The 12,725-nt window shown below is 33.7% G+C and overlaps 1 protein-coding gene across 3 annotated transcripts in view; it reads right to left on the bottom strand.

Annotated features, from left to right (window-relative positions):
* LOC140450416 (uncharacterized) overlaps positions 1-12,725 on the bottom strand; it is a 743,391-nt gene that overhangs the window by 714,625 nt on the left and 16,041 nt on the right. Inside the window, exon 1 of one of the 3 annotated variants that reach the window (XM_072544044.1) lies at positions 8,566-8,656. The exons of the other annotated variants lie outside the window; for them this stretch is intronic. The gene's annotated coding sequence lies outside the window, so the exon portion shown is untranslated. Of the gene's footprint in view, positions 1-8,565; positions 8,657-12,725 lie in introns of those variants that run through there. 3 annotated transcript variants of the gene reach the window in all.

The raw sequence follows: 12,725 nt of genomic DNA, 5'->3' as shown, positions 1-12,725 counted from the left end.
GTATTAAATGTATACCCAGGACATAACATCTGAACCGGTTTCTTACAAAGTTTACTCTCAAACAATCGATAAATTAGGCTTAAAGTTTAACAAACCAAGCAACGATGCCTGTAACAATTGTGATATTTTTCACAATCATATTAATATCAATAAGACAGCTGATGCAAGGAAAAATCATGAGAATTTATTAGCAGATCATCATATAGAAGCTGAAACTGCTTACGAGTCAACGAGATTAGACAAATTAAAATGTATAAACAGCAAAAGTCAAAAAATATTTGTATTTGACTTAAAACAGGTTTTTCCTACTCCTTACTTACAAACTAATACCGTGTTTTACGTGCCAACGAAATTGCTTTTTGTTTATTTAAGAGTTTTGCTAATTTACCTTTTGAAATGCTTTCTGCTAAAAGAAATGTTAATAAAGAGAAAGAAGAGAGACAATACGACTGAAATTTGCTGGAGAAATATGAAATGGCTAAGATACACCAAGGAATTTGGCATTATTAATTTTAAAACATCGCTTCAGGAATATCAGCCATTTCAAGAAATAAATTTTAGAAGACAAAAAAAAAAGATACACCCATCGATATCAAGAACATTACTTTAGATAATTTGTATGATAAGCCAAGACAAATAAGTGAAAAAAAAGTAAGCGATCTTTCAGACCTTATTGAGTTAGTTGATGAGAGTACAAAAGAATGTTATCGTGGACTTGCCCAAATCCCACGAAATTCACAAGGTCTGGATAATACAGCTGACACAGATCCAGACATAGATAATTATTTTAGTGATGACGATTTTTAATAAAATATTCTAAAACAAATATTTGTGTAATTTATTATTTTAAAGAAACAGCTTCCGAAAAATATTTGTGTTCATCAAAATTTTTTTTTCTTCTTGCGAAAGCTATTCTGTTCGTATTATATAAAATATATGTTTTTATTTTGTGTTTAGAATGCGCCTTTAATTCTCTTTCTAAGTATCATCTTGATCAATTGTTAATTTGTAAACGTATTATCAGATTGCTGTAAAAACCTCCATGTTTAATAAACTTTTTGAAAAAATTTACGTTTTATTTCTTGTTCTGTAAATGCTATATCCAGAACAAAATATTTTCTCTTGCTTTATTGTGGTTGCCCGTTGTAAGTAGAAATAACTGCAGTTAACACTACAGTGCACATATAATGTTAGCCAAGTTACTACCGAGCATAAGGGTATAAATCTACATAACCCCCTTTACCAAGATGATTTTATGTGCATTTCAACTATAACTTGACTTATCTCCTTATGCTTTCTTGAAATAATTAAAAATAATAAATATCCTAAAATATTTATTGTTTAATGTATCAAAATATTGGACACATAGATATTAATTTAAGAAAAACCACTTAAATATATCTAACAGAATGTAAGTCGGATCTAGAAATATACAAACGTTACTAATATTACGTCTATAAGGCAACAAAAAGACCATATGAACTAAAAATGTCTGTACTGAAAAACTTCCAAATGAGAGTTATCCCCTTTTGCCTTCTAGCCACAGATTTGATCAGCGTTGATGACAAGCGTTTATCGCTTTTTCAGTCTATATATATATATATATATATATATATATATATATATATATATATATATATATATAAGTATGTATATATATATATATATAATATATATATATATATATATATATATAATATATATAAGTATGTATATATATATAATATATATATATATATATATATATATATATATATATATATATATATAATATATATAATTTCGTTTTCTTCCTCTTCTTCTTCTTCCTCTTTATAAGCAATTCTGCTTGTTCATTGGCGGATTAATACCTCTATGGAAGGTTGTTACTCCATCTTTTGCGCGGTCGTCCGATACTTCTTTTGCCGATTGATGACTTATCCCTTGCTATTGTGACGACACGGGTCTCCTCCATTCTGCTTATGTGGTTATTCCATTCTTTTTTTCTATTTTGTGTCCATTCATTTATACACTGTACGTTACATTTTCTTCTAATGTCTTCACTTCTCTTTCGATCTCTCGGAGTATTTCCTGTAATTCTTCTCAGTACTCTCATCTCTGCCGTATCCAGTAGCCTTTGTGTTGTAACTGTGTCGGGTCTTGTTTCTGAGGCATACGCCATTATTGATCTTACACTAGCTTTATAAATTCTTGACTTCATCTTAGTGTTAATGTGTCTGTTTCGCCATATAGTGTTATTAAGGTATCCTGCCAGTCTATTTGCTTTTTGTACTTGATCTCTCACTTCTTTGTCTAGGTCTCCAAAGCTAGACAGTATAATTCCCAGGTATTTTAGTTCCACTACTTGTTCAATATTGATGCCATCAATTTCCATTTTACATCTGGTTGGTTATTTGCTGACTACTATTGTTTTAATTTTCTGAGATAAGAATGCCTATTAAATTCTTTTGCTCTTATATTAAATTTGTTTACCACTCTTTGCAGACTATCTTCAAATTGGGCTATCAATATTGCGCCGTCTGCGTAACAGAGTATTTTTATTTCTTTGTTTTCCATTCTGCATCCTCTTCCTTTGTTAACGCGTTTGATAATTTCATCCATGATCAAATTAAAGAGCGTGGGGCTCAATGAATCCCCTTGTCTTATTTCGCTGCCTATTTCTATAGGTTCTGTAAGTTGTCCATCTATTCTGACTTTCATTTTGTTGTTTTATTAGATGTTTTCGGGAGTTTTTATAATCTTTAGGGGAACTTATTTATTATACAGAAGATGGATTACATATTTGAGTCTTACTCTATCAAACGCTTTATCAAATATTCTGAAGGTGTAAACATTTTTTGGAAATTTTTAAAGTCCAAAAATGTCTCTCATAGGAGCAACTTTATCCAGCTCTCTTCTTTTTTGTCTAGAATTAAAGTCGTCAAACCTCAAACATCTCAGTAGAAATCGGAAACGATTTAAATACATTGTCGAGTAAAAAGCTTCAACACCAGTACCTTTCTTATTATCTCACATTTGCAAAACATTTAGTTCTCCAGATTTTAGAACACCGACTAAAAAGAGTATACCAATAAGTCCCCAAATCTCTTCGACGTCGTCCATTTTAACATCTCTGTAGCTTTGGAAATTTGCTCTTATCTTCTCAATATAGATGTTGTCTCATGGATATACTAAAGGCAACTGATCTGGATAACAAAGACCTTCGAGTAATCAAGAACATATACTACAACCAATCAACAACCATTCAGGTGAAAAAACAACTAACAGAAGAAGAAGTTGCAATAAAGAGAGGAGTACGATAGGGCTGCACACTCTCTCCCCTATTATTTAACGTCTATTCGGAACACATCATGAGCCAGGCCTTAGAGCATATCGAAGAGGGTATTCTCATAAATGGTGAGCGCCTGAATAACATCAGATATGCAGACGATACCATCTTCTTTGCAGACAGTTTAGAAGGTTTACAGACACTAATAACGCAATTGTGGAGAATCAGTCAAGAATACGGGCTTGATTTTGACATCAAGAAAACAAAGTACATGATCATCAGTAAGAAGCATATTCCACCTAGTCAATTACTGGTAGATCAGCAACAAATACTACAAGTGCCCCGTTACTACTATTTAGGAACCACCATAAACGACCAATGGGACACTCAGTTGAGATAAAACAAAGAATGGAAAAAGCCAGGTCAGCATTTGTCAGAATGAGCAAGATATTTAAAAGCCACGAGCTACCCTCAGAAACGAAAATCCGTTTATTGAGATGCTACGTGTTTACAGTGCTGCTCTATGGGGTTGAATCATAGACACTAAGCAAGGCATCCATGGGAAAACTCGAGGCGTTTGAGATGTGGTATTATAGACGGATGCTGAGGATCTCCTGGGTGGACCGAATAACAAACATTGAGGTTCTACGTCGGATGGATAAAACATGTGAAATTATATCCACAGTGAAACAGCGCAAGCTAGAATATCTTGGACGTATAATGTGAAATGATCATAGATATAACCTGCTGCAACTTATATTACAGGGAAATGTTTACGGAAAGTGGGGACCAGGAAGAAGAAGAATATCTTGTCTCCAGAACTTACGAAAATGGTTTTCCTTGACCACTTCAGGACTATTTCGAGCTGCGGTTAATAAAGTTAGAATTGCCATGCTAGTAGCCAACATCCGTAACGGATAGGCACCATAAGAAGAAGATAGATGTTGGTACAACGCGTAATTTCTTTAACGATATTATCAACTAACATACATTTAAAGCATTCAACTTGTGTTTCTGCGTTTCTAGCTTCTCTTATTGGTCCCGGTAACTTTAAAACAATATTTTTTGTTCTTGAAGTAGGCGCAGGACATTTTTTACTCCACTTTGTTTTTTTGTCTTTGCCAAGAGAGCATTTTTAAATTATTTTTTTTTCATCCTTCCCCTTGAACCTCTTCATCACAGTATTGTTCCCATTCTTGTTCAGATATGGTACATTTTTGTTCTAGAATATCATAAACTACATTATTGCTCAACATTATAGTCATCTGAGCAGCTGTCGTCGTCAATACCATCTATATTCGGCTCCTGTTCGTTCTCTATTTCATTATTTCATTCCATCAGCAGTTTTTCTAAATTAGAGTAGCCGAATCTTACTTTTTTTGGTCGAGACATTGCTGATAACCAACGCAACAATAAAAAATAAATATTTGTTACTCTTTTTCACGCAGAAAACTTATCTAAACCGCCGAATACAAAATATAATTTTTAGTTTAGGCTTACGTCAGTACACGCGTGGATTACAATGCTGTACCTCAGAGGTAAACTATCGTATATAACATTTTGCTAATTTTACAGTAGAGCCGATTTAAGTTTTTTTAATCATTTATGAGGCAGCTGACGAATTAGTTATTCTTCTTTAAAATCATTTTGATAGTAAGATAATATTTTATTGTCTACCACTACTGAAAAAAATATTCTTATAATATTTCAGTTTACCGTTAAGGGATGGGAGCACTTACGTTAGTTTACTCTTAAAGAAAATTACCTTTTACCAAATACGTTCGCATAAAATAAATGGGGAAAGACGGTATACCATTGAATATTTCACAGGTTTCATAGGTTATATCATACAAAATAAGTAAGAATTGAAACAACTATATTATTTTATAAGAAATATAAAAACTAAAATTCAGTATTAAGTATTGTTTAATAAACACTCACTAATATCGTCCACACCAGTATTATTGATCTTTTTCCTCAGGATATTCAGCGATGTTATTTCCATGTGGTGTATTCTTGTAGAAATGATAAAAACATGGAGGGATCCATTGCAAACTTGTTTGTAGGTCATTAAACTTTTTAGAAGATATGGGCCGTAATACTTTACTTACAGGATGAATATCTGTTGGCCAGTTCGTTCTTGTAAAAGAGAGTCCCCGGATCTGACGATCGTACTTGCAGATGAACAACTTCACTAATGAGGAAATCTTTATGATTAGAATTTTTTTTTTCTGTTTATTAAAGGAGCAGCATTGTTGTCAAACAGTGATTTAAAATTTTTAAAATCTTCTAACCTTATATCGTATACTTCAATTACATCTTTAAATTTACACTGCCTGACAAATTGCTGCCAGTCCCAGGAAACCATCATGGTGTTTGTTTTATCAATTTTTTTTTGGCTCTTTCTATTACAGAATGGACTCCGTCAACCTCCATATGAGTGTGTCCCTTTAATAAAAATTTGTGATTTATATATTTTAAGTTTGGGACACAGCGAATAAGCCACATATACATAGCAACTATGGTGAAGTTTCTATTTTGGCCTCCACAATTATCTGACCATATCGTAAGTTCCTTTATATTCGAATTCAAGTTAGCTAATGCCCACCTGAAAATGCACGAAGAAATTTCACAGGCTCCACGGGCCCCAACTGTTTAATCCCACATTGCACAATGACTTTTTCCTTCTGTTGCGTTAAATATCGTGAGGTTTAATGTCCACATGTCTCTCAAATAAAACGACTGAGTATTTGTCAGCAATGGGGTTGGTAAACATTTTTGTAAGTCAACCATTATGGTAATTTCCTTTGAATCAATTTCCTTAGAAATATCCTTATCAGTTCTTTTTAGAGTATATCGGAGACTGGCTTCAGTAAGATGTTTATCGTATTGTATTTGGATGACTTGTTTTTCGCCTTCGTCCTCAGTAGTTTTAATTTTGATATTAAAATGATCATATGTGTCGCATGTATCATTGGACGGTTGTTTGAAGGATAGATATTAAAAATTAAAATTTTTTCGTATAACCATTTTTTCGCAATAAGACTTTTATTTATGTTCTATCATTATATAGCGAGTACATCTTTGAGATATGTAACTCATTACAAAAATAGTGCTTTTCGGTCCTCTCTCGGCTATAATGACTCTCTACTGTTGGAAATGAGCTTATGTGTGACCATACTCCTTGTTAAACAATTTCGTTAATTTTATTTGGTGGTGGTTTCTTTCCTCTATTATTCGGTTCAACTATTTCTATATCCGTTCTCTTTGCTAAAGTGGTTCTCACAAACATATCTAATATGCAGAGTCTATTTAAGAAGAAATGTTTGCAGACTGGTATTTTAGTATCTCTTATAACAAAAAAATAAGATAACGTTACATTTCTGCTTGTAGCATTTAGGTTTGTCACCAACTTTAAAACACTGGTTTTCTTTCAATATTGTTGGATACAAATTTCCGTTTGAAATTATCAGAATTTTCTTTACGCCAAAACTTGTCAAATATTTGCTGCCTATCATCATGGGAAATTCTTTCGGTACACTTTTTTTGCATGATGGCAGACACGGTGGCTTTATTGCTTTTGCTGCTATTAATGTTCCTTTTTTTTGAAACATATTCTTTTCCTGCTAGCTTATTTCTTTTTCTGATGTTGCACTTCCAACTACCAAGATTACGCACTCGTTTCCTTCCCCTTTTTTTTAATGGTACATTTGATGCGGTAGATGTATTATTTGTCAGGTTATCCTCCTGAGAAGCAGCATCTGCACCAGATGAATCTGCAGATTCTTTATCCATCTCATAATCGGGATCTTGGTCTGAATCATTAACATCCGAATTTATGAAATCATTGCTCCTAATATCAGTCGATTCTTCAGTCATAGAGTTGTTCAATTCTGGCAGTATATTCAATACATTGTCCTCATTTTCACTAGATGCTGTGTCTTCTCTAACAGTCTGTAACAAAACATATTTATGCATTTTCCTTTAATAAATACAAATTTTATTTTATTTGCCATCAGTGCATAAAACTATTATAAATCTGTATGTTAGAAATAATTTTATATAATTTCATACCAGGATTATTATGAAAACAGTGATCACACAAATGAGATGACCTGTAATCATATAGGTAACTCAAAGGAATAGTTTACAACCAAATTTTATAATGATTTGTAACAAAAAATACATTACCAAACATAAGTAAAATATTTTTGCTTAAAAGAGTAAATTTCTTAATACTCGAGAATTAGAACGAGTTGTAATTCAATATCCAATAAATTGTTTATTTATAGAACTTATATCCACTGTACTATAATAATTAATTGCAATTTAGATATTCGGCCTATATTATCCAATGATATAAAGTTGCAACTATAAATCTCATCGCTATATGATGGGTTTAGCAATGATTATTTATGAATTATAAATTAAGAATAAAATATTGAGTTAAATAATAATAATTATTATATAAACATAGACTTCTAAATTAAAGTAAATTTTTAAGGTTAGGTAAGGTAAGGTTTTTAAGGTTACAATGTTTTACAAAAAAAATATCGTTTACAACTTACCTCCATATCCAATAAAGCTAATTTCAATATTCTTCAACTTCTTTTGTCACTCATATTTTCGAAATCACAAATTCTTTTTAGACAACACGCTGCTTAATCAAACAGTTGAAAAATGGTAAGCTATCGTAAGTGCGATTACGTTAGTTGAACACCTAAACAGTTCCATCTTCTCGGCCAAATTTTTATGGTAAACAAACGTAACGTCCTTCGCGATAGTTTAATACTGCAGTACTTAAGTAGTTTACAATAGTTTCACATTACGTTTTAAACCAGAATGAAAAGTACCAGTTACGATACTTTACCCCCAGGAAATTTGCATTGCGATGTACATATTAAAAATGTAATCAGAAAACAGCGAAATTTGCAGTTACGATAGTTTACCTCTGAGGTACCGAATGGTAACAGAACACAATCTATTTCTTCCACCTATATATATACACATCAAGCGACAGTTACTAAAACAGTTCCTTATACTATGCCCTGAAGCTATAGGGAGATAGGCAACTTTATATACAGTATAAAATTTAATGGATTACGTATGTAATCCGTGCGTGTACTGGAGAGTTTAAAAAAATAATATAAGGAAAAATGTATTTAGCTATATCTATGTTATTTTTTTAGTAGGTTGATTACTGTGACAAGAATAGTTCAAAATATCAATAAATCAATGTTTTATATTGGAAAAAGAGCGTTATTTGAATATTCGCCGTAAGGTATCTTTAAACTTACCCCCTTTCCCCTACTTGATTAAATATATTAGTAAAAACTGTTCTTTTCCATTAATGAGATGAAAAAGTGAAGAGGATGGACAATAGCTCCGAATCTTTCCTGTTATCTCTGTCTAATCTCTACACATCGTATTGCACACTTCAGTTATAATTTTGGATTATCTTTTTATTCAATACACATTACTGCGATATAATTCAGAGAATTATAATTTCAACTGTTTCTAATAATACGGCTGTTTGAACGTGTTCTGTTTGTTTTTGAGCTTTGTGTGCCACGATCGGTATAATTTGTACGATTAGTCAAATCTACAGAGTCGTGACCAGATAAAATTTAACAGCTGATCGATAAATGGAAACGGATTAATTTATAGTAAAATAAAGTTCGTTGTTTACAAATTGAATACAAAATAATCAGTTCTATTACTCCAAATAAAATTGATTTGCATGAATATCCAACTTTGTTGAAAGCTTTTGTTGAACAGTGTTTAAGTTTCAATATACTACGATCAATGTCGTCATAAAATTGTATGAATATGACTCTAGCGCTCGCCGATGGCTATTAGATGGATTTATTTTGAACATTTAATTGAATTTGAGGTGGTTGTTTTCTATCAGTATTTTCAAAACCGCCAAAAAATAGTTAATAAAATAAACTTATTAAGTATTTTACTGAAAATCTTCTGTATATACAGTATGATGCAAATGTATGGAATAAATTCATTATTTCAGAAACAGACGACTTTAAAAAAAAATCTTAAAACAGGTAAATTTTAATTATTAAATGACCATCAACTGATATATGTGTTGGACATTAAGTCATCAGTGTCGGCGTAATTACGTAATCGGCGATTTTTTTAATACAAACCGACGTCACGCGACAGCTCATTCGAAAGGTCTCCTTATTGCCTTTCCAACGATATAATCATTTGAATATTTATTTCTACAGGGTTAACCAAAACTGTTGGTTTATTAATACAATTAACTTACAATAAATGTTTTCTTAAATACAATTAAATTACAACAAATGTTCAAATTGACGACCTTCAGCAATAATACAATATGTAAGATAATAAATTCTTTCCTAACGTTTTCGATGACTTCAGGTGTTATTTGTGCCATTTCCGTTCTGATGCGCTTTTTCAATGCGCTCTCTTTTACATTATTCTGTCGATTTTGATATACTCTGCTTTTTAAATATCATCACAAAAAAAGTTTAACGGAGTTAAATCTGGAGACTTTAGTGGTCATTCGATGGGCCCCCTTACATATTCACCTACCTGGGAAAACGTTATTAAGGTAATTTCGTTCCTCAACGCCGTAGTGTGGGGGAGCCCCATCATGTTGGTACCACAAATCATTTCTATTTGGAAATAGTTGATTCAGCTTCCGTGTGGATGTTGTCTGTCGCCAATCGGACGCGTCCCCAGGTGGTGGATAGGGGAACGCCCTAACCAGTCCTAGGACTAGCGGGTAGGTGGAAAATAAAATACCACCCGTGAACCAAAACAGACTGGCATGGCAACTCAACAGAGTCCCTGGCCCTCCAGGTTGGGGGTTATGCTAGAGGCTAACAACCTCTTCCTGTAAAAATCGTATGTTACGGAACCTCAAGGACTATCAGCCGGACGGAACTTACGACGACGACACTGCAAACGAAAAATGGAATTAAGATTAGGAACATGGAACACCCGAACCCTGTACCGAGCTGGAGCACTCGCATCTTTACTTGACATAGTGAACATGTACACAGTAGATGTTTTGGCACTGCAGAAAATGCGATGGACGGGAACAGGCATTCTTGATAAGAGAACCCACTCCATATATTACAGCTGCAATGAAAACCAACACATAGATGGAGTGGGATTTATAGTAAACCAAAGAACAAAAGGCCTAGTTATTGATTTTAAAGCCTACAGTCAAAGAATGTGCCATTTACGCTTAAAAGGTAAATTCTTTAATTACAGTTTAATTAATGCACATGCCCCGACCGACGACAAACTAGAAGACATTAAAGAACAGTTTTTCGAAGACCTAGAACAAGCCTACAGAAGATGCCCCAAAAATGACATTAAAATAGGGCTAGGTAACATGAATGCAAGAATAGGACGAGAGCATGTTTTTATGCCGACTATAGGAAGGCATAGCCTACACAACATCAGTAGCGATAATGGATTACGACTGATAAACTTAGCAGCAGCACTGAACATGACCGTCGCTAGCACCTATTTTGAACACAAGAATATACACAAGGTAACCTGGACCACCCCTGATTTAAGAACAACTAGTCAGATTGATCACATCTTAATAGATTCAAGACACGGAACGGACATAATAAATTGCAGAAGTTATAGAGGCGCAAACATAGACTCATACCATTGTTTAGTTATCTCAACACTAAGGGCTAGAATTTCAAACTCCAACAAAGAAAAAGAAATAAATAGAAAGAAATGGAATGTACAGAAGTTGAGAGATGCAACTGTTGCAAAACAGTACTGGGAAAATATTACCAATAGGTTAAGGAATCAAAGTCTAGGCGAAGAAGACCAGAGAGATATAGACTCATTCTGGAACAGGATAAGGAAAGATATTAAGTCAGCAGCACAAGATGAAATAGGAACAGAAACTTGTACCCGAAAAAATCACTGGTTTGACGATGAATGCAAAGACGCAACACAGAAAAAAAAATGAAGCCTATGCAAAAATGCTTACCCGCCTAACTAGAACAAGTATAGAGAATTACCAGACAAAGAGAAGAGAAGAAAAGAAAATACACAGAATGAAGAAACGAAACCACTTAAAAAAGGAACTTCAATATATAGAAAACCTCAACAGAGAGAAAGAATTCAGAACATTCTATAAGAAGGTTAACATCAACAGAAAAGAATTTAAGGCAAACACAAATCAATGTAGAAGTTTAAATGGCGATCTCTTAACAACAAGAACAGACGTACTAAACCGATGGACGGAATATTTTAACCAGATACTTAATATAGAGGAAGAAGAAAACCCGGAAGACGAAAGCTGCGAGGTAAGCGGAGCAGACGAGAGGGAGGAGGATCCACCAACGATCCTGGAAGTTAAAGACGCTGTAAACAATCTAGCCAGAAACAAATCACCCGGAATAGATAATCTCCCAGCGGAATTATATAAAGAAGGTGGCCACGATATCATAATAGCGCTACAGCAGCTTATAAAAGAAATATGGATACAGAAGTCCCTTCCCAATGATTGGAATATTGGAATACTTTGCACCATACACAAAAAGGGTGATATCTTTGAATGCTCTAACCATCGAGGAATTACGCTCCTAAATGCAGCGTATAAAATATTCTCCAATATACTATGCCATCGTATGGCACCATATGCAGAGCGAATAATAGGACAATACCAGGCTGGTTTCAGAGGTGGTAAATCAACAATTCATCAGATTTCAACCCTAAGACAAATTCTAGAGAAAATACTGGAATACGGTGTAGACACGCACCACATATTTATAGACTACAAGGCAGCCTACGACTCTGTAAATAGAAGAGAATTGTTTAGAGCAATGATAGACCTAGGAGTACCAAATCAGTTGGTAAGTTTAACCAAACTAACCCTTGAAAAAGTTGAATGCAAAGTACGAATCCAGGGGGAACTCTCTGAACCTTTTAAAACAAATAACGGGCTACGTCAGGGAGACCCACTCTCCTGTATACTATTCAATCTAGCTCTGGAAAAAGTCATACGTACGTCACAAATCACAACTACCGGTTCAATATATAACAAATCTGTGCAAATCTTAGCATATGCCGATGATATCAATATTGTTGGGAGAACGGAAAACGCAGCACGAGAGGCGTACGTAGCATTAAAGGAAGCGGCTACAAAAATGGGTTTAATAATAAACACCAATAAAACAAAATACATAGGTACGCAACCACAAACACTACGGCCACTTGTTATAGAAAATGACGCCATCGAAGCAGTTAACGAATTTGTATACCTGGGAACGCTCGTCAATACTGAAAATGACACTACCGCAGAGATAAACCGCAGAATTTGCACGGTTAATAGATGCTATTTTGGGCTTAATCTCCTTTTTAAATCTACAGTTATATCAAGAAATACAAAAGTAAAACTCTACAAAACAATAATACGCCCAGTCCTAACATATGGTTC

Source organism: Diabrotica undecimpunctata, chromosome 9 (assembly GCF_040954645.1).
Source record: "Diabrotica undecimpunctata isolate CICGRU chromosome 9, icDiaUnde3, whole genome shotgun sequence".
Taxonomy (NCBI): Eukaryota; Metazoa; Arthropoda; class Insecta; order Coleoptera; family Chrysomelidae; genus Diabrotica; species Diabrotica undecimpunctata.
Note: the sequence above shows the minus strand (reverse complement) of the source record. Positions and strands in the feature narration are given on the sequence as shown.